This window comes from Micrasema longulum, unplaced genomic scaffold (genome assembly GCF_059751315.1).
Source record: "Micrasema longulum isolate JH-2025_06_02 unplaced genomic scaffold, ASM5975131v1 h1tg001642l, whole genome shotgun sequence".
Lineage (NCBI taxonomy): Eukaryota > Metazoa > Arthropoda > Insecta > Trichoptera > Brachycentridae > Micrasema > Micrasema longulum.
This window is the reverse complement of record NW_028278821.1, coordinates 457,270-480,906: the sequence shown is the minus strand read 5'-3', so window position 1 is coordinate 480,906 and position 23,637 is coordinate 457,270. Positions and strand designations below refer to the sequence as shown.

General features: G+C 33.3%; 1 protein-coding gene across 7 annotated transcripts in view; it reads left to right on the top strand.

Moving 5' to 3' along the window:
* The window catches only part of Prosap (SH3 and multiple ankyrin repeat domains prosap), a 270,868-nt gene that overhangs the window by 51,016 nt on the left and 196,215 nt on the right, over window positions 1-23,637 (top strand). For all 7 annotated transcript variants that reach the window (XM_088237067.1, XM_088237071.1, XM_088237065.1 and 4 more), the window contains exon 2: window positions 4,789-4,835. The gene's annotated coding sequence lies outside the window, so the exon portion shown is untranslated. The remainder of the gene's footprint in view (window positions 1-4,788; window positions 4,836-23,637) is intronic.

Genomic DNA, 23,637 nt, shown 5'->3' with positions numbered 1-23,637 from the left:
GATGCGATGATGTTTCGAACCTCGGACTTTAATCTCGATTCCGTGACACTTCAATAGGACCACAGCGTGTCCTAAGAAAATATTAACTTTCGGCTGTGAAAACGATACCTACATAATAAACAGTTAGATTTCTCTCAATAAAAATAATAAATTACCGCACACTTTATTATTTGTACAGATTTATCATTATATAAACATTTAACCTTTATAAACCTGATTCAAATTATTGTTTAATATTGCGAAAATAAATTTAACATAATTATTATGTTCGTGTTTAACCATTATGTTAGTAATAACGACCGTGAAAAAGTGCAAACTTTTACAGACTACATTTGCACTTTTACAAAGTGACGGAATATAAATTCGTATTTTTACTAATATATAAATAGTAAAGGTTAACCAAAGATCGTAATATTTTCAAGAGACCTTTATTGATGAAGGCATTAATGTTTTGTATAAAAATATCAAACAGAATTATTCTAGAATCGGAAACAAAATAATAGGGTGAAGTTGTCACGTCAAACTTGTTCAACAATCATTATTGTATAGTGATTTTACAAAAAAAAAGGCTTTTAATAAGGTATAATGGAGAAGAACGCTTTTTGAGGTGTTGAAAAAAGTAGGAGTGAAATACAGAGACAAGAGAACTATATCTGCACTGTATAAAAATGAAGCTGCTGTAATTACATATGGAAATGACATAAAAGAAGCCAAAATAAGACAGAGAGTCAGACAGGGATGCTCGCTGTCTCCAGTATTATTTAATGGATATATACGCATGCACAATCGATGAAATCGGGGAAAAGATGAGTCACAGAGAGGGTGTTAAAATACACGGAGAAAAGATATGATAAGGTTTGCTGATGACATCGCCCTGATTGCTTAATGTGAAGAAGAACTCACTGAGGCTCTGATATCCATGGAAAATGTATTAAATAATAAATGTAATATGAAAATAAACAGGAACAAAACCAAAGTAATGACTGTGGCCCGTAATGAGCAACGAATGAATATAGTAATGTCAGGAGCAACTCTGAAAAACGCGAAAGAGTTTTTGTACCTTGGAAGCAGGATCACCTGGGAGGGGAGAACAAAAAGGGGAGTCGATTGCCGCATACACCAAGCGAGCCTTGCGTTCAACAAAAAATCAAAGGTTTTTGAGTCGAATAATATCAATCTAAAACTCCGCAAGCAACTTGCCAAGACATATGTATGGAGCATATTGATGTACGGTTGTGAGACATGGCGCCTTACCGAAAGAAATAGAAAAAAACTAGAGGCCTTCGAGATGTGGTGCTACAGAAAAATATTAGGAATTTGCTGCCACATCACTAATGACGAGGTTCTCAACAGAATCGAAAAAGGTCGGCACCTAATCAAAACCATCTCAGAGAGGCGAGCTAGATAGATCGGCCACATTATGCCTCATGAGGGGCTCCTGCACGACATCATAGAGGGAATAGGAATGGAAAGAGGGCGCCTCCGACGGGAATATTTGGAGCAAGTGTGCGAAGATTTCAAATGCGCCTCATACGTCGAGCTGAAGAGAGCTGCAGAAAATAGAGACCAATGGAGGACAAAATGCAGGACTTTGCTGCAAACCAATCCCTAGGATTGAGACTGCGAAGAAAGAAGATTTTACTGAGAAAAAATATAAGAACAGTTGGTGTCTTTATTTAATTCGACTGCTCTGTGCCCACAGCACAAATAATTTTTGTGCCCCTATGTAAGCTCTATTAGTGTTTAAATGTGCAAATATAATATTTTAAAACACTGAATAAGTACATGCCTACAATTTTAAGCACTCCTTGAAACTGCCTTACAATTGCGATGATGTAAAAATAAACTGCATATTAGTGCATAATGAATCCTAACGGGTTTTTAAACTATGTAGAAGACATGCGAATAATATAAATAAGTCAGAATGTTTATTATTTATTCCGAATTCTTTATATATTTTTTTCAACATGTCTATATTTATACACATTTTGCTTCTATTCAAGTATGCATGTATGTATGTAAGTTACTTTTTTAAAAATGCACAAAAAGGCAAATAAGTTAATATCAATACTTCGTTTTCCTCATTGATTTTTCACTTTAAAAAAATATTTTTGGATAAATTTTTTTTATGATCATTCGTATTTATGTTAGAAAATGGAAAACAAGTTGGGGTAGGGCAGGATTTAAACCATGGACCTCCTGCTCCGGAGTCCGTGACACATTTTTTGTTTGCTTATATTGTCTAAAAAATATAATATGTTTTTGAACATTAATAAATATTATGGACTGATACCAGTTTAAAACATTTATTAAAAATGTTTACCACAAGATGATGCATCGTAAGTATTAATCATTGACTTACACATGAATTCTAAATACAATAATACAAATCATGTAATAGTGTACTGTTTTGTGTATTATTTTTAAGTATGTTAGCATGTATTTTTTTCTTTTTTGTAAATGCCCTTTGGGCGTTAATGAAAAAATAAAAAATAAATGAGGAGCAACAGATGAAAGTGTATAAACTATATATATCCAAATTATTTGCTTTTAAGCGAATTAAAAAAAAAAATAATTTCTAGACGTATCTACTGAATCAAACAGTATTTATATAAATTTAAAAAAAAGAAATTGCCTAACGAATTAAACAAAAATTAATCCGAATAAATATAAAACAACTTTTTTTTTACCACTTATTTTTTATTTTTTCTACCGACCGGTTTCAACGCTACACAAGCTTCTTTATCAGGGTATACTTAACTAATGAATTCTATCCTATTTTATTTTTACAGTGATAACTAAATATTACATTATTGCTTCACATTATGGAGCTAATAAGTCAAGTGTTTTTGTCATGTTGTTCTTTTAATGACGGGAAGTGTTAAGTGAGATGGATACGATCTTTAAAACTAGACAGGAGTGGACTAAAGGAAATATTGTTTATTTTGTCAGATATTTTTTTTTTCTTATTATGAATCGCTTTTTTAATTTCTAAGATTTCCAAGTTGTCTAATTTTAATATTTTATTTTCAACACGAAGAACTTTGAATCCAGTGTTTTTTTTTAAATGGTTTTTATTTTCTGTCATTTATATTTTGATAAAATTAGAGATAAGTATTTTTAAGGTTACGTACTCATAGTCCTCAACTCACGATACATAATATTTTCTCTAGGGATGTAACGATACATAATTTTGCCGATACAGTACCGATACCGATCATTAGAGTAAATAATAGGCGATACCGATACCGATATCGGTGGCTTAGTAGAAATAGAAAAAAAAACAAATAAATAATGCATAATTGTCTCTATTCTGCATAAAAGTTACTTATATTTATTAGAGGCTGAACCTTGAGAAGGTTGTAAACCAAAATGTTAAATTAAAATTCGAAGATAACATTTATTTGTATGGAATAATCAAAAATGTTATCAAGAAATCAAACCGCTAATTAAGAAAGTAATTATCATTCAATCACACAAAGTGGTAAAGTAAACCGATACACAAGACTAAGTCAGTAATTGAAGTTAAGTTTTGGTAGATTTTTGTTAAGTGAACAAAGTTTATGACCTGTCAATGGCTGGTTTAAGTGGACACTTTACACACTGTGTATTATTCACCATTTTGCCTATATTGGAACATCTATATTCCTTCAATTATTTTATCTGTTGACATTTGTGAAGTTAAAGAGCTGAAACCTTTATTTATGCGGGTGAGATTCTATACTTCTAGACTTCTATATTACCTTCTCTTAAATGTTCTTCATCTCTGTTGTAATATGTTAATATAAACAGCTCCCCGGGGAGTTGAATCCAGTCCTTGTCTACAAAAAATTGGACAAACTCAAAATATTGTTGATAAATTACCTGGTCCGTGAAGAAGTATAGAAATTGAAAAAATAACATTTTCAGTATGTAGGTGAAATAATTCAATTACATGAATCTCACCCGCATAAATAAAGGTTTCAGCTCTTTAACTTCACAAACATCAACATATGAAAGAATTGAAGTATTGGCAGAATGGTGAATGTTACACAGTGTGTAAAGTGGCCACTTAAACCAGCCATTGACAGGTCATAAGCCCTGTAGATGCCTAGACTTCTATATTACCTTCTCTTAAATGTTCTTTATCTGTGTTGTAATATGTTAATATAAACAGCTCCCCAGGTAGTTGAATCCAGTCCTTGTCTACAAAAATTTGGACAAACTCAAAATATTGTAAATAAACAAAGTTTGTTCAAATTATTAGCAGACAATCTGTTACTCAAATCATTTTGTATGAGACCTGCAGTTGAAAACAGACGCTCTCAGTTGATAAGATAAGTATTATAGCTTTTCAAACTCTTAATATCGGCTGTATATAATCGGCAATGCCGACATATCGGTATCGGAATCGTTACATCCCTAATTTTCTCCATGCTCCTTGTACATGATATGTACTTGTACTCGTACGTGTGATGAACTCGTATGAGGAGTTGACGAGCCGCCGTGTTATTTCGTGATATACTTTCCCGGCGCATGTTTTATGAGAAGTATGCCACAACCATTAGGCCGCATAAAACACTGAACGCTAATACCACAATACAAACAAAAACTCCTCGAACAATATGCGATCAAATTAGGTTGAAGCGATTATACTCTCCGAAGTAATTAAACAATGTATAAAGTGGGTAATTCTTCTTTTCAATGTTGTTTGTTCAAGTGTTTCACGGAAATCGATTTGAATGGATTATGAGATCAATGCACGCAAAACGAAGACGGTGTCTAATGTGGTTTTGTTTTGTTTTTCAGAAATCAGTTCGGAATAAACTCAGCGGATGACGACATAGGACTTTTGTGTAAGTGACTTAGTGATTTTTAATATTAATAATTTAAAACGTCACATACTAGAAATTTTCAAAATATATACATTTATTATCATCACTTTAAGAAGGTTTTAAATATTTATTCTAATTATTTAACTAAATCCTCCCTAATTAGGTAATTAAATGAAAAAAACTAATCAAAAAAATCAAAAGGGATTTAAATATTTAAATCATAAAGTCTGTCATTATTTAATATCGTGGAGTTAATTGTAATTTGTATTCAATTAATTAACCAAACGACGCCGTAATCCACCTATTTTAGATGGCCAATAACGTCTCTTTGCTCTTTGATCATCGAAATTTAAAATATAATAAATGTATCAATCTGTTAACTGAATAAGGTATAAATATAAATTAACACCCACAGTATATTTAAAAAAATAATTTGAAAAACGTTAGACTTGAGATTTAAAAAATGTTTTATTGGCCATCATAGATTTGCATATTCGCGGCTTACTATAGGTTTTTTAATAAACAAATTAACATGTTACAGAAATTCATTCAACTATAGGAGTAGTGCATGTTGAACGGCGATAAAGTAATCAGTAATCATTCAACCAGCCAAACCAATACTAACCCGGATTGTGGTCGTGGACTCGCAGATCAAAAGTCTGAGGTTCGCACCCCACTCAACCACAACTTCCTAATGGTAATTTATTTACAACCCGTTGAAAATGACTCCCAAAATTGAAATGTTTAGGTAAATCATAAGAACGAAACAAAACAAAAAAACATTTTTTCACTGACAATATTTTGAGTTTTCCAAATTTTTGTAGACAAGGACTGGATTCAACTCCCTGGGGAGCTGTTTATATACACATATTACAACAGAGACGAAGAACATTTAAGAGAAGCATTTGACAGGTCATAAGCCCTGTAGATGCCTAGACTTCTATATTACCTTCTCTTAAATTTTCTTCGTCTCTGTTGTAATATGTTTATATAAACAGCTCCTCAGGGAGTTGAATTCAGTCCTTGTCCACAAAAATTTTGACAAACTCAAAATATTTTTGATAAATCCACCTGGTCCATGAAGAAGTATAGAAATTGAAGAAATAACATTTTCAGGCGTTGCCTAGTATGTAGGTGAAATAATTCAATTAGATGAATCTCACCCGCATAAATAAAGGTTTCAGCTCTTTAACTTCACAAACATCAACAGATGAAAGAATTGAAGGTAAATAGATGTTCAAATATGGGCAGAATGGTGAATGTTACACAGTGTGTAAAGTGGCCACTTAAACCATCCATTGACAGGTCATAAGTCCTGTAGATGCCTAGACTTCTATTTTACCTTCTCTTAAATGTTCTTCGTCTATGTTGTAATATGTTTATATTTTAATTGTTTTTACAATTCCCAAATCTCGCGTGATAATACGCAACCCGCTTCTAGAGTCGACCATACGGACAAAAACCCAGGGGTGGTATTCTGAATGTTCTCTAAAACAGTGATTAATTTGGGTATTTTTATATAATTTTATGTGGCAACAACATAAAATAAATTAATTTCTTTGGTGATTCATAGTGACTTTGAACCCGTATCACACTCAATTTCAGGGTACATGCGCCTTTCCACAACCTCTTTGAGAATCGTGACCAACTCAGAAACATGGTTATCTGTTCCAATGGAATGCATTATTTTAATATTCCTTCATTTACATATTAATTTCGTCCCGGCATGTGAGGTCTATTTAAATTCTAATTTTTATATCAACCATTAATATGGGAAATAGATGCGACATATTTTTTTTATATTTAATAGCCATTTTGAGATATTAGAAAATGGTATTTCGTTCTTGTACGAATTGTAACATATTACAATACAGATGGAGAACACGTTTGAGAACATAATATGGAAGTTTAGGCATTTACAGAGATGTTCAAGCGGTGGCTTCAAATGACGAGACCGCCATGACATAATATATTTTATTTATTTGTTTCTACTCATTTTAATTGTAATTTTTAGGAACATTATTTCTTTTTTAAATTTAATTAATCGATCTTAGACGTAAATCCTTTTGAAGTCTGCCAAAAAATGTTTAAGACTTTTCAAAATACTCCAAATACAAGCAGGAAATAAAAAATATATTAGTTGGTGGAAACGAATTGATTTATTTTTATTGTAAAAATGAAATATTTGCGTTCTTATGATTTACCCAGAATATTTCAATTTTGAGGGGCATTTTAACGAGTTGTAAATAACTATGAAAAAATAGTAACCAAGTTGCGGCAGAGTGGGGTTCGAACCATAAACCTCCAATCAATGAGTCCGCCACACTAGCCACGGAACCATAACCCGACTCAAATAGAAAATGTGGTTATCGTATAATCGAAGCTATTTACACTTAGTTGAGATTTGTAATAATATATTTAAAATAAAAGTGGCTTGGTGGGATTTAAGTTGTAATACAAATGAATAATAAAAATTTTGAAAATATATATATATATATTATTTATTTGTTTATTTATTATCATATTCCATACATAAAATAATACTATACAGAGTTGCTTTGTCTATCTAACTAGGATTATTTACCCCATTCTAAGCTAGTAAAAAAATATATAAAAACAGTAATCAATACATAAAATCAATAAATGAGGGTAAAAAATATAGTAAAAAACATAGTAAAATACTTGGCAAAAAAACATCGTAAAAAATGAAGCAAAAATATTGTAAAAAACATATTTTTAGAAACCTAGTAAAATACTCAGTAAAAATAAAATACTTAGTAAAAACATAATTTAAAACTCAATTAAATCCGTAGTTAAAACAAAAGACATAGTAAAATCAATATATTTGCATAGCAATGCATAGAAAAAAATTACATTTAAAAACAACATAGTAAGATTTGAAGTAAATGGAAAAAACATAGTAAAAGATTTAATAAAAAAATATATACACTGGAACTACATTATATGTGGGGGGATACGTTCCACACAGTACCGTACTAAAAATAAAGAAAAATCTGGATAGGTTTCCTTGTATAAAAAACAACTAAGGATTGCTTTAAAATTGATTTGTTTACTATTTATTGTACCTTATTTTTTTTCTTGAATACGAAAAATAAATCTTAACAACGATTATTCACTATTAATATCAAATATAAATATTATACATTGGTTCCGCCGTTTAGAATTCAGAACGTTTAAGGCTGGTTGCACAAAATATTATCTGACTATATAGATGCCCATGATATCCTTGCGCAGATCGACCGCAATGTACCTCTTACCTTGCGCACCAATGCTGTTGTTGGAAACTTCAGAACCAACCTCGGATTCTCTTCCCCTCTGCCAAGGATCCTCACAACGGTTAACATAATCTCACTAAACAGAACTGTCGATGTGTTCCTACAGCAAAGGCAAGCATTCAAGAAGCGAGCGGTGTTATCACTCCTGACTTGATGACACGCTTGCCACGACTGCCTCGATTATGCCACGACTGTTGTTCAATTAAATAGATTTTAAGGTTAAATTAATTCGATGCGTGCCAATCTATTAGGGGTTTCATAAGTCTGCTGATTGCCTTAAAAAAATTGTATATTAAATTCAGTAAATGAGTGATGTTGGGCATTCTGACAACAGAAAGTATAATAAATTGTATTACTATTACGTATTATGTGTAACCTGGTTCCAGTGTACTCTTATATGTAAAAAGTATATTCTTAAGCTACTCGGTAAAAAATAAATTAATCAAACTAAATTAAATTGTAAAATGTTATCCCCGGCACTGGTTTTCCCAATAAGGAATACATTGCTAATTCAATGAGGGAGTTCAGTGGTTTATAAATTTATTTTTAATTTGTTAATATATTATTAAACTAACCCAAAAAACGTTTTATAACTTTTATGTATCGTATTATCAGCGATGATTTTTAAAAGTTTTGTATTTTTTAAATAACTCCACGTCTCAAGTTCTCTTCCCCTTCTTGGTGAGTTTTGCGGATTGGTTAGTTAGTTGACTTATTGTAAACCGGAACTCTATCACAACTCTTTTATCATTGGTTGATTCGGATGAACTAGTGACGTCGTTCAAAGTAGTTCGTTTTTATTCTTTATACTGCGCCGTACAATTTAATGACCTAATTTTTACCACGCGTAAGAATACATTTCTTATATCCAATTGTCCGTAGGGCTGAACTTCCTCATTATATTATGTATTCTGCTGAAGTATTAACTTTCTTCGTACTATTTACATATTTCCTTTATAGTAATGACTTGGTGGTTGAGTAAATAAAAGATCAGTTAATTACTCGATTTGTACATAGAAGTATTATCAATATGTGTGTTCCTAAATGCTATCTTCAGTGGCGGCTGAAGGGGGGGGGGGGCATTTTTTAAATAGGTACATGTATATTTCACAATAAAAACACCAATAAAATACATTCATATGGAGACAGTCACAATATGATACACAAATGCACAAAATATTACTTTTTATTTATAATTGGACAAAAATAATTATTGTTAACGGTATATTTGGTAAAAAATATACTTAATAATTTTACGTATTTGAAATATAAATACTTTTTGACCAGCAGATCACGCCGATTAGTATATGTATTTTATAACGAAATATACCTTGAAAAATAATTGTATTTGTCTAATATTTATTTACTTTATTTTTTAAGGATACAATTTTGAAAGGAAAACGGCGTTTTAAATGGCTAAATCGTATAATTTCCTCAATTTTTATCAGACCACAGCCGCCCACGTAGTAACTATTTATTTATATTAGATATTTTTTATGCTTTTTATAAATTAAAACGAATTTTCTTTGTTTTCTGATAGTAAAATAATTTATTACACGAGAATAAACAAAATAATAAGAATAATTTACAAAGATCATTTCAATCTTGTAAAATATTACGAACTTGTGATAGGCTGGCACATACTCCAAAGGGAAGATAAAATTTTAGCTCATATTAATCATTTCCATTAAGAATTCGTTCTTTTTTAGTGTATGCATGTAAAATGCATAGGAATATAATCATCATTCTTATCTCGTTCACGCTGATAACAATATTATTTATCTCGTTCTAACCTACTTTCATTTGTATTGTTTATCTCACATGGGACACTGTCCCGCGTTAATATGATTTTAGCAAGGATCTTCTAGAACGAGGGTACGTTTCATCTCTTTCTTTCCCACGCAAAACTTTAGAGACAAGACATTCGTTTTGGGACATTTTAGGAATTAACCCGCGCAGAGAAATATGTAGCGCGGATTTACGTTGGGTAATTTTTCTGTATAGCATTCGATATAATAATATATTAATACAAATATGTGTATTAATAGGTACTTATATATTTAAAAGCTTATTTTTTTTTACAGTATAAAACCTTATTTAAAGTTCGAGATTAGCATTTAGCAAAAATTTACAAATCTGCTTTTCTTCCATACTTTTACTTTTATTTAATTTTTATATATCTTGATATGTTTTTTCATTATGTATTTTTGTACAATTTAATTTCGTGCGTACTATTATTTCGCATATGATTTATTGCTCCTATTTCTTATATTTCTTACTTTAGTATTGAGTGAGTTTCTAGAAAACATATCTCAATTATCATTTCAATTATGTTTTTATATATATATATTCTTTTTCTGTTGATTTCAATGATACTCTTATTTGCTTTTTTTAACACTACTATATTTTACTATTATTTTGTTGTTTTTAATGATACCATAATTTTGTATATTTGATTATGTGTGATTCTTAATTTGTATAATTTATATTTTTAAAATTATTTATGATTATCTTTTTTGCATTGTATTCTTTGGAATTTTATTATTTATTACATTTACCTTTTTTCTTGATTGTTATTCTATGTCATTATAATTTGATCCGATTAATTTTACTCTGTATTTTTGTTGTTATTTATTGTGGCTTGACACGGGCGTAGCCTAAAAAGCCTTAATAAGTTCATTAATATTTAAACTAGTGTAATTTTAAATGAATAAATAAATAAATAAAATTGCATTATATTTCTTTTTTTTATTGGTAGCAAATTTTGGGGGGTCATTGATAACAAATTTTGGGGGGTCATAAGGCAAAGCCGCTACTGGCTATCTTAGTGACGGCAGAAGTAGGAGAGAGCCTGGCGCCTCTGTTGAAGAGTCGATTCCGATGAAATCTCTAAATGCTTATTCACAACTTACTACAACGATAAGTAATTAATTGATTTTTCTAGTAGGGAGAAAACATTATACATTTTGAATTATGGTAATTTATTTTTATGTGGGGTTTATAGTCGGTTCATTTACAAAATTCTGTTCATACAGACGTTCCGTTTTAAGAAAAGTTAATAACGGGGAAAATTAACTTAGTTTTTAGCGATAAAAGAATGTGAAAATTAGGTTCGTAAAAGCCGTGGTGTAATAATGGGAGTCGTTACAGTAATATTAAGTTTTATGGATATTAGAAAATTTTGATCAGGGCTTTCAAAAACAATTCGCACCTCGAGAATTACACTGTCGTGTGTCTTAATTCGGCTGTTTTGATTTATGAATGCAGTTCAACCCCGTTTTTTCTCTTAGGAGAACACTCGCGTATCTTTATTATTTTTTTGAGCGAGCATTGGCGCATTTTTGGCATTCTTTGAAATCAATCGATTAAAATTTCTAAATAAACACTGCAGTAATAGTGTTGCTTAAAGGTTTTTCTCATATTTTAACAGTCAAGTGAGCAAATACTACCATTATAACAATATACGTTAAGTGACGAGTATTAACAAATTTTCAAAAGCTTTTATTCTCCTAGAAAATAACCAATTTAGACATGCCACGGTGTACTTTTAGGGATGCGAATTATCTGAAAATTCCTTTTAATTTTTGAATACTGTATGTTTTTAATAATTCTTAAACCACTCTTTAACTGCGTATTACTTTTGTTGAGTTAAAAAAGAAGCTTAAAATATTACCGCCTTTAGAAGAAAAAAAATGTCGAATAGGTAAATAATGTACGGAAAAAAACACTTGCGCTACAACAGAGGTGTTGAATACTTAAGAAAAGAGAATATGGAAGTCTAGGTAATAACAGGGCTTATAACTTACCGTTGGCTGGTTTATGTGGCCATTTTACACACTGTGTTCACCACTCTGCCCGTGTTTAAACATCCATATTCCTTGAATTATTCCATCTGTTGATATTTTTAAAGATGAATACTATATCATCGATATACGCGCCTGAAAATACTTTTAATTTTTATACTTCTTGGATCAGTTAGTTTAATAACTTCTTCGGAAATTTAATCAAGTCTTTTTTTATTTATAGTAAGAAAAAAACATAATTTATTTTTTCCACTTTTATTCATAAAATTTTCATCGGTGTCTAAAGCAATTCTTATATAATCGCGGGGTACTACAACCAAGGCCGCAATTATGATGGGAAGCTAAGGACGTCATACTTTCACCGTGACGGTATAGTTGAAGCTAAATTCTCCCGATTACGAAGATACACTACCGACCCCCGCTTTCATGATTTGGGTAGGTACATCGATATGTAACAAGGGGAAGCGTACGTCGCGATACACATATCTACGCTCTAAAGTAACATAGTTTCATTATGACGTCATAGTTGAAGATAAATTCTTCCGAGCAATTATGAAGATACACTACCGATCCCCCCACCTTCAAGTTTTGATGTAAGTACATCGGTTTGCCCCGACGGGTCTAGTACCCCTCGATACGCATATCTACGCATTAAAAGGGACAAAAAAAAATATTCCACTGAACAATTTTTCCTCTAGTTACGGTTCTGAAGTTGGCACTTTTTTTCCTAAAAGCCTATTAAAAATATGATGAGAAATAAGTCAATTTTGAAATCGAATTAAATTCTGACAAAGATAATGTGGCTAGGTTCTGCCCGATTAACATATACGATTTAAAATCTTACCACCGTATAAAATAAATTTAGTTATTATATTTTTTCTATCTGTTTTACTATCTTCCTGAGTGTGCATACGTATCACGTTAAAAGAGTTGGCATTGTAGTCGCTCGGTAGATAAATACAGACGATCGTTAAGCATACCCTTGGCAATTGTCAAAAGTCATATAAAAATCATGTTTATGCAAGTTTTTTTTCCTTGAATTGGGATTTTTTGGAGTTAATTGGAGTTTATAATCGCTTTGAAGTGGCCACTTTTTATCACAAGAGCCTTTTTAAAATATAAGCAAGAACTATTAAAAAATTTAGTTAAGAAAGGAACGCGTACTGAATTTTCGGTGTCGATATTATATCGAGATGACAAGTCGGTAGAACACACCGAGGTAGATAGAGATAGTACAGAAGTTCTACAGCTTCTCGGTATGTACCGATGTAGATAGCCTTTACAATCTTAGCACAGGAATGCTCTCTTCATCGGTACATAGCGAGACGGTATAAAGTAACATCGATATTTATGTACGAAAATGTGTATATTTGTATAAAAATTCTAAGTATCTTTGTCGGTAACCTGTAATTGAACATGTTTAGAAAAAAAAATGCAAACATATTCTATTTTTCATGCAGAAAACTTAAATTTGTTTTGTAGATAAAATTGAAGACAATTTTTAACTTCCTATTAGAATACGGGCCCATGTAACTTAGCATTTGTGAGTTTTTTTAACCTCCATGAATGCTACAAATAAATACGTTATGCAAATCTTCGTAATATAGATTTGAATTAATCACGACTTGCCTTTTTGTAGCATTTAGTGGGTAACTCAAAATGCTGATTTTGAAGTTACCTAGTTTTAGTAAATAGACTACGTTATAATATACTAGTGAAAACAGGGGTGTCAATCATCATTTTGGTTGTTAATATTTACATTTGGAATAGAAATACTGAAAAAAGTGACGATTTTAATTTGAATAAGGATAAATACCCACTAAAAATATTGAATACGAAAATTTATTATGTACACTAAATATGTCAACTCTTTGTAAAAGAAGAATTATAAATGATGTATAAAATTTATATAAAATAGCAAATGACGTATTGGACGTCCCGGAATTAACTAGTGTTATCAGCTTAAAAGTACCTGTTCGAAATACTCGGCAGCTAAAGTTATTTTTTGAATCTCCTGGCAGTCACAATCATTATAACAATTCACCAATACCTAGACTACACCGGCTAGGTAACGAGTATGGTGTAGTTGATATGTTTCGTCTGTCTTTATATAAATATAGATTAAGTATTCAAAAGGTTATAAATTAATTTGTATAAAATTTCTTAATATTGTTCTTTATTTACTATTTTGTTTTCTCATGTATCTCTATAATAATGTATAAACTTATATGTATGTATATGTATGTGTGTATGTTTTCATATGTAAATTTATTTAAAAAATTTCTATGTACCCTATACCTATGTTGGTACATTTCCTGATTTTTACTTATTATTGTATCTTTTATCTTTTCTTATGTTATCTTTAATTTTAACTTAATTTACATACTTATGTTTCACTGCTGCACTTGAATGTAATTTCTAATATATGTAAAAGCCCGTAGGGCGTGTAAATTAATAAAAAATAAAAAAAATTGATGAAGCTACATTTGTTTGTTTTTTAACATGTGGAAAAGCCGTGGAAAATATGGGATATAAGATAATTATTACCCCTTTATGGCTATTTTGTCACACGAGTCTTCGTATGGTAAAATACAAAAGCAGTTGATATATTTCTCTTATTTTTTTCAAGTAATAACGTATTTTGATAAAATAGTCCTAAATTATATGTATATATATTTATATATTTTTTTTTTATTTATTTTATTTGTTTTATTTATTTCCACCGCAACAGGCCTCGAGACCCAATAACAGTGGTGAATTAAGGCTTGAGAAAGATCACATTTATTTTTTGTGTTCTCACCGGGAATCGAACCCAAAACCTTTCGTATGTGAGTTGAGTGTTATCATTATACAGTTTTAAACTACGTGTATTTCAAAATATGACATATTTTGCTTAATGTAACTCGACGTTAAAGCACCGTCTTTGGAGGGTTTTTTTAGCACGGTCTTTTAAGAGTTAAACATGCATGAAGGTAAGTGTATCTTTGTATGAATACTGCACTAAAGTAAGCTCGAAGGTATTCGCCCACTGTTATATCCAATGTTTAAATTATTTTATATCTTAGCCTTTTGACAGCACGAAGTAACATTATGTTTGGATCCACACAATGTCATCCGTTTTCTTATTCTAGTCTCAGTTGTTTTAGATTGGTCCTAGATAAGTTCCTTGCGGCACGCCATTACTTGGGTGAGCAGGAATTCCTTTCTACGTGAATAAAATCCATTATCGCTTGTAATCCCTACATTGTATTAGTGTTTACTGTCCACGAGGTGCGTGAGATGCAATTGCGTGTTGTTTAATCATTAAAAGATAACTTAAATAACCACCACAGATTACATACATAAGGATAAAGTGAATAATTTGTGTTTCTGCGATATAATACAGCTGAACTGGTTAGAATTGCGTACTTATTCGGATTACATTAAAGATAGCAATAAAATGAATTAAATTTAATATCACTTATATTCTAATTATTATAATATTCACAGTAAAAGCTGTGTGTCAAAGATGTTATGTATCCGAAATTGTGATAATGCATTGCTCTGATATACTTAATAAATACTTAAAAGGGCACATCATTCCAAATATTTCAATGTAATTTTATTTGTTCATTTTAAAATAAAATACATTTTATTGGGTTGATTTCATTGAAGCTAAGGTAAAAAACCGTGTTCAAATTTTTTTTCGAAAATGTTTAACAATTCAAGTACGTGCCGTCCAAACACTGCATAATTAAAAGTCCAACAATAAATTCAATTCCTAAATTGAAAAACGAAGAAGGCTGAATAAAAACTAAATGACTTTTCACAAAAAGGAATACTGGTTGTACCTTTCAATAATATTACCACAAAATGTAATACAAATATTCAAGTTTTCATTTGGAAAATCCTAGATTATCGTGTCGATGCATTGGTAAATCTGTAACTGTATCACTATAACACTAGTCTATATCTCGTACCGGTAATGAAATAAATATGTGCCTTTGCACAAATGTCTATGGCAAAAATAATTATATGTAATTTCAATGTCAGTCGATCAGTAGTAAAGCGGGAATACCATGTCTGTGACGGGAAGTAATCTAGTATAATCTGCATCTGTTTAACGCCATCTTGTCCTCGAAACTTACATAAATAGTTAATATTGAACTAAGTTGATTCGTTATTCTATTATGTATTATTATTATTTTTAGCCTTTCCATGTAATTCGATTTTCAAGATGAGATGCAATTCTGTATATTACGCTTTACGCCTGCCGCAAATTTACAGGAAGGCGCCGATTAATTGAGAAAACAATTTTCTATATTTGAAAAAAAAAAGCAATTTCCGTTTGAGTTGGTAAATCAATCTTCAATAAATACGAATTTATCGATGGCGTATGGTTCAATGAAATATGAGTTATTATGTCATTTTAATTTAATTTGATGACTAAACTTTGGAGAAGCTTTAGTGGTGTTGTTACCACCTTTATGTAGGCACCTAGTTGGTGGCCTAATTTTGTGATGTACCAAGTTATGTGGGTGCACAGAATGAGAGCAAGTAAAACAGGGTACTTACGTTTTACACAAAGATTTATTCACGAAACTAAACTACTGAAGCTAACACATTGAAAGAAGGATTCTAATAACTATATTAGGCAAAATAAAATGAAGTTGGTAAATCTAAATTGGCGGTAATTTTGTGCCTCGAAGACGCGTGCGGTGAGGTCGGAATCCGGTAGTATTCTCGAAGCCGGTTTGGCCCGTTCGTACGCTCTACGTCGGCGTTCGGCAATGTTCGGCTCGTGCCGTCGTTGTCGACCCGCCACACAGCCCCCTTCCAAGTTTTGAAATCTGTTTTTCAAAACTGACGCTGTATCACCCTCCTGCCGCTACGCGTTGTGTATGCCGGTTGTTCTGTTGGTGTTTCCGTTTCTGCTGGACTGGCTCGTTCTTCCGCTGTCTGGAACGCCGGCTTGCACCTGTCCAGCGAAACCTTTTTATGTTCGCCATCCACGTCCAGTGTTACCGTCTTTTCCGCCCTGGTGATGACCTTGTAGGGCCCCTTGTAGTTCGGCATCAGGGGTTTGTACACTCTGTCGTCCCTCAGAAACAAGTGTGTGGCTCTCTTTAGTTCCGGGTGGATGAAAACGTTACCTTTATTGTGGTGCTCGACTGGCCTTGGTTTGACGTTTTGCATGAAATTTACCAGTTGCCTAGTGTAGGAGTCCGGGTCAATGTAGTCGTTCGTCTGCTCCAGGATGTCTGCTGGTAACTTTAGTTTGCACCCATACAGCATCTCTGCTACTGAGTGCTCTGCCTTCGTGCGCAGTGTGGCCCTCAGTCCGAGTAGTATGGTGCTGATCGATTTTGTCCACGGAACAGGGTGGTGAGCTTTAATGGCCGTCTTCAGCGTTCTATGAAATCGCTCGATCATGCCATTACTTTGTGGATGGTAAGGCGTCGTGTTGGAGTGTGCTATGCCTGATCTAGAACAAAACAAGTTAAAGTCCGTAGACATGAATTGCCTACCCTGATCAGTTATAATTTTCTCCGGTACGCCGTATCTCGCAATCCAGTTGTCCCAGATGGCTCTGATGATTGTGTGGGTCTGGATATCTGCGATAGGGATTACTTCCGCCCATCGAGTGTATCGGTCGATACATGTGAGGCAGTACCTCAGTCCCTCTGATGGTGGAAAAGGTCCGATGAGGTCGACATGGACCACGCAGAATTTCTGTCTCGGCATGTCGATCTTGATGATCGGTGTCCTCGTGTGTTTGTTGACTTTGCTCTTCTGACAGGGTATGCAGGCCTTCGTCCAAGCTGCGCAGTCTGCTTTCATATTTTTCCAGACGCCTCTTTGACTGATGGTCTTGGTCGTGGCGTCGGCTCCTGCATGGTTGAGGTTATGCACTTGGTTGAAGAAAGATCTCTGTAGCGTTTTTGGGATGTACGGTCGCATGTTGCCTTTGTTGAGATCGAAGACGATTTCTTGTCCCTGCATGTTGGTTTTGATCAGGTTCAGAGCAGTGTTCTTGTCGTCCAAGAGTGCGAGTAGTTCGTTGTCCTGCCTTTGTTCTTTATGGATCTTTTCGAACGATATGTTTGCCTCTTGTTCGATCATGTCGATTCTTGATAAGGTATCGGCGACGACGTTGTCTTCTCCTTTTATGTATTTGATGTCCGTGCTGAACTGTGAGATGTAGTCTAGATATCTGAGTTGTCTGGGGCTTTCTTTGTCGTGACTTTTCCTTCTAAACACGAATTGTAGTGGTTTATGGTCCGTGTATATACAGAATTCTCTGCCCTCCAGATAATGTTGAAAGTACCTTACAGTCTCAAAAATGGCTAGTAGTTCCCTGTCGTACGTACTATATGAACACTGAGCCTTGTTCAACTTTTTTGAGAAGAAACTTATCGGTTTGTAGTTGATGCCGTCTGTGGTTTGTTGTAGCACGCCTCCGATTGCGTAATCTGAGGCGTCTGTCCACACTGACATCTTGCTGCTTTCCTCTGGGTAGCTAAGCTTAGTGGCGTTGATCAGCGAGTTCTTGACCTCTTCGAAATCGTGTGTAGTGACTTCGTTCCACTCTACTTTTCTGTTGTCATTCTTTTTTTGCTCCCTTGAGGTAATCGTGTAGTCGTATCAATTTGTGTGCTGCTCGTGGTATGAATCTTCGGTAGAAGTTTCCCATGGCCAAGAATCTTCTCAACTGCTTAATGGTTTCTGGCTTGTTGAGGTTCGTGATGGCTTCCACTTTTGTTGGCGAGGGTCCGATGCCTTCAGCCGAAATTTCATAACCAAGAAATAACAGTGTTTTCTTGGCAAACTCGCATTTAGATGGGTTTACCACCATTCCATGATCTTGAAGTCGCTGGAACAAAGCTTTTAAGTGTTCCACATGTGTTTCTTCGTCTGGTGAAGCGATCAATATATCGTCGATATATGCGTGTACTCCTTCTAGACCTCTTGTGACTTCGTTGATGTGACGTTGGAATGTTTGTGCAGCGCATGATAGTCCGAATGGCATTCTTACAAATTCAAATAACCCGAATGGTGTGGTTATAGCTGTCTTTTTAATGTCAGTTTCATTAATTGGAATTTGGTGATATGCTCGTTGTAAGTCAATTTTGGAAAAAATTTTACAGTTAAATAAGTCATTGCATATATCGTGGATATGTGGCAAGGAATAACGATCAGGTACCGTCTGTGCGTTTAAGCTACGGTAATCGCCACAAGGGCGATAAGTACCATCGCTCTTCTTCACCATATGCAATGGAGAGGCCCACTCACTCTTGGAGGGTCTACAAATACCTTGAGCCACCATGTGATCGAACTCTTGCTTCGCCTGCCTCAGTAGTTCTGGGGACAGCCGACGAGTCTTACACATAACGGGTTTGCCACGGGTATCTATATGGTGGATTGTGTTGTGTTTATCCAGCCCTGCGTATGGTTTATTGATATCTACTAGTTGTGGATACTTCAATATGAGTGAGTGGTAAATGTTGGTTTTGTCTGTTAATGATATGGAACATGTTATGTTGTTGTTTGTGGAGATGTCAAATGCTCTGACTATCTTGCCGTTTGTATTGTCTACTAACCGTTTGTTCCTAACATCTACTAACAGGTGGAAGTTGTGGAGAAAATCTGCTCCTATAATAGGGCGTGTCGTATCCGCTATTATAAACTTCCATGTAAACATTTGTTTACATCCCAGATTCAGTGTTACCGTGGTAACTCCGAAATTCTGGATCGTAGTCCCGTTCGCTGCATAGAGAATTAGCTTAGACTTTTCTCCATGGCGTTTGTGTAAAGATCTAGGAATTAATGATATTTCCGATCCGGAGTCAACGAGGTATGACACACCGGTATCACGATCTTTAACAAAGAGACGTGTTGTGTTGGTTGAATCAGCCGCCTCCGCTATGATTCGACCATCTAGTTTTTTGAAGCTAGATGCGGTTTAAATTCACATGGTGTGACGCATTTCTTAGCTTGATCGCCAAATTTTGTGTGGAAGTAACAAAGAATAGTTTTCCTGTTATTTCCGTTGGCCCTATAGCTTGTTTTGTTGAAATTGTTGTTGTATTTGTTGTTATTGAAATTGTTACTGCCGTTACTTGTTGTGTGTTTGAATCTATTGTTATTGTTGTTGTGACTATGCTGTTTGTTGATTGTGTGAAATAAACTCTCTACCTTATGGGTTAGAGCTTGTACGGACTGTTCTAAACTACAAATGTTATTTTTATTGTTGGTACCTACTACCGCTACATTATCCTGTGTGTACACCTGTATTAGGCGATCTGCTATCGTCGCTTGCCTATCCCAGTCATCTTCGCTTATGGCTAAATGCGCTTGGATCGTCTTGGGCAGTTGTTGTATCCACAAGTATTGCAACGTCGTTTCGTCTATTTGTAAACCTATTGCTAGCGTCCGCATCTCTCTAAGTAGGCTGGATGGGTTTCGATCCCCAAGCTGTAAGGAAGAAAACAGTTTTTCTCTCCTTCTGTCCTGTGGACAGCCCATGCGTTGGATTATAGCTTCCTTCAGCCTCGTATATTTTGCTCGGTTCGGTTCCATGAGTAAAATATCTGAAACTTGTTCTATGTGCGTTTGTTCAAGTTTTGACACTAAGTGACTATAACGTGCGTCTTCTGAAACTATGTTTGCCAACTCGAATTGTGCTTCTATCTGTTTAAACCAAAGTTCGATGTTGTTCACCCATAGCTGTGGTAGTTTAACGCTAATCCTATCCGTGTGGAACATGTTGTTTGCTGTGTTGATATTTGTCAAGTCAGTGTTGTCCTTGTAGGCCATTGTTTACAGTTTAAAAATATTCGTTTTTTAAAAAAAAAATTCAGAAAAATGTATGTAATAATGATTACAGTATAAGTTAAAATATTGAAATAAAAGTATTCAATAATGAGTGTAGTTGTATTAAAAAGTTAAGTTTAAATTATTAGATTTAAATTTAAATTTAAATTTAAATTTCAAACAAAAATATTTATTTTTTAAATGTCAGAGTCACTATTTGTTATGTATGTACTGTGCAAGTTATAGAAAAGAAAATTAAAAACAGAAAATTTAAATAATTATTTTACCATACGGCGGAACACATTTTCCAACTATTAGGTATTTGTATTCTCCAAGCCTGAGTGGTCCCCTCAATATTAATATTCCTTTTGATTGTCCGTTGTACAATATCTCAAGTTTAAAAATGTTTATGGTAAAACTTCAAATCTGTAACACATAATAACATGCATAGCCTAGGTTAAAAATATAAACATATATAGTACAGTCACACAATATAATGTATATAGAAAAAAAGTATGGATACTAATGTCCACGTACTAAGTTAAACATTCGTCGGCTTAGCCGCCCGAATATCTGTTTGTTTGATAGTTTCAAGTTGTTTACAAAAATAAAATTTTACAAATTGCAAGTATTGTGAACGACTGCGCCAGCTGAAAAATATTTCCGATAGATTTCGCTGGTAAAAAAAAACTTACTCCCGCAGTGCGTTCACAAGGAGAAAACTTTCGGATGCCTACGTCACGCTTGTCTCGCCATATAATATTTGTCAAAAATAATTATGTACCGGATTTTTGAAAAAAAAAAAAAAAAAAAAAAACAAAATTTAAGAACTATAAATAACAATTATTTTCCGGTACCCTGTAAGTACCTCTACTCAATCTGGCACCCTATGTAAATGTTCGTGTGAATTGTTTGTGTGTTCGACTCAAGAAAAATAAAAAAAATAAAATTTATATGTGTTGTAGGAATGTATTACTCGGCGTGCGATTTTTGGTGAGCGAGTCGCTCGAACGTATTATATTATGTTTGTTTATAATAATTTTAGTTAAATTATGAATCACCTGTTTGAATTAATCCCGGCCGAGTAATATTGTTAAGAAATTAATCACAGTTTAATCAATTCACTAGTTACATTAATTACATTTACATTAGTTACATTTACATTGAAGATTGTTACCGACAGAAAAATTCACTCGATTCGCTCGGTCTTTGAAAAATCTAATTCTATTATATATTATAATTATTATAATATAATTCTATTATACTAAATTAATTAACCTTACAATAAGTTAACCTTGAAATAGATTAACCTTGATTAATTACAAATAAATTAAAAGTGCAATCAAATTAAAAATGAAATTTTAAATTTTTCATGTACCGACCGAAAAAAAGTAATTGTTGTACAATTTTGTCAAGCGAAGATATTTCTGTCTGAAATTTTGCGCAATTTTTATGGAATTTGAATGGGGTCACCGTGATTGATTGTTTAATGTTGTGTTTTCGTGTTCAAACGTCGGGGTATACCACTTTTAGTATACCACTTTTATGTAGGCACCTAGTTGGTGGCCTAATTTTGTGATGTACCAAGTTATGTGGGTGCACAGAATGAGAGCAAGTAAAACAGGGTACTTACGTTTTACACAAAGATTTATTCACGAAACTAAACTACTGAAGCTAACACATTGAAAGAAGGATTCTAATAACTATATTAGGCAAAATAAAATGAAGTTGGTAAATCTAAATTGGCGGTAATTTTGTGCCTCGAAGACGCGTGCGGTGAGGTCGGAATCCGGTAGTATTCTCGAAGCCGGTTTGGCCCGTTCGTACGCTCTACGTCGGCGTTCGGCAATGTTCGGCTCGTGCCGTCGTTGTCGACCCGCCACAAAGCCTTACATTTTTATTTCAATATTTTTCCAAAATAAATTTTACTAAAGAATTCTATAAACAAAATAATGAAAACTGCGGTATCGCCAAATTGATTAATTTAGTAGATAATAAATCAATAATAAAAATCTACAGAACAAACTGTTATGTTAAGGTTAATGATAGAATTGATTCGGTGTTCTGTAAAAAAATATTTATAAGTATGTGGTATTAAAGTGACTGATGATCAGTCAGTAATTTGCAAGGAAGAATATAGGAACGAATTAATAAAACTTACGTAATCTCGTGACGTATAAACGCTTTTAATATAAGACTAAACAGAGCCTATAAACAGCCCGTTACACGACTTTATATAATATTATATTGCACATTACATCATTTCATAATAATGATTAAAGGTAACCGTAGTCGTCTTTCAATGCTGTCTTTAAAAATGTGTCATGTCACATCTCACAACAAATTACAAGCGAGACTGCGCGCGCAATTATTAATACACAAGATGGCTTCCTTTCAAAGCTGGCGCGAGTTTTCTTTCATGCCAGACTTTTCCATTTAAGGCCGTTTTGTCTGGGGCTTGCGAAAGAAAGTCCCCAGTTCCTTTGACGTGTCTGTAGCCACGGTGAAGATATTACGACTTACGTATAAAGAGTACGCAATTATGAAATCGCCACATCAATCGAAAATGCATTCTTATCTCCCGGGATATTTATGAGATCGAAGATTTATAACAATGCTAGTTCAATACTTGAAAGCCATTTGTTCTTAAGAGTATTGACAAAATATAACTTTGGATATTTACCGTTTAGATGTTTAATTAATTAACGGCAATAGAAATATATCGTATTGATACAAGAAAAGTGAAAATACTTAATAATAATAGAGGTTCTAAAAATCTACAAATTAATCACTGAAATAAGAAATTATGAAAAAAGACAAAAGCACGATCTCCAGAACGAAAAATTACTACATCTTAAAATACAGATCTCGCATCTTCTACCTTCAGATTATTTCATCGTCTAATGCACGCTAGACGATTGTTTCTACTTT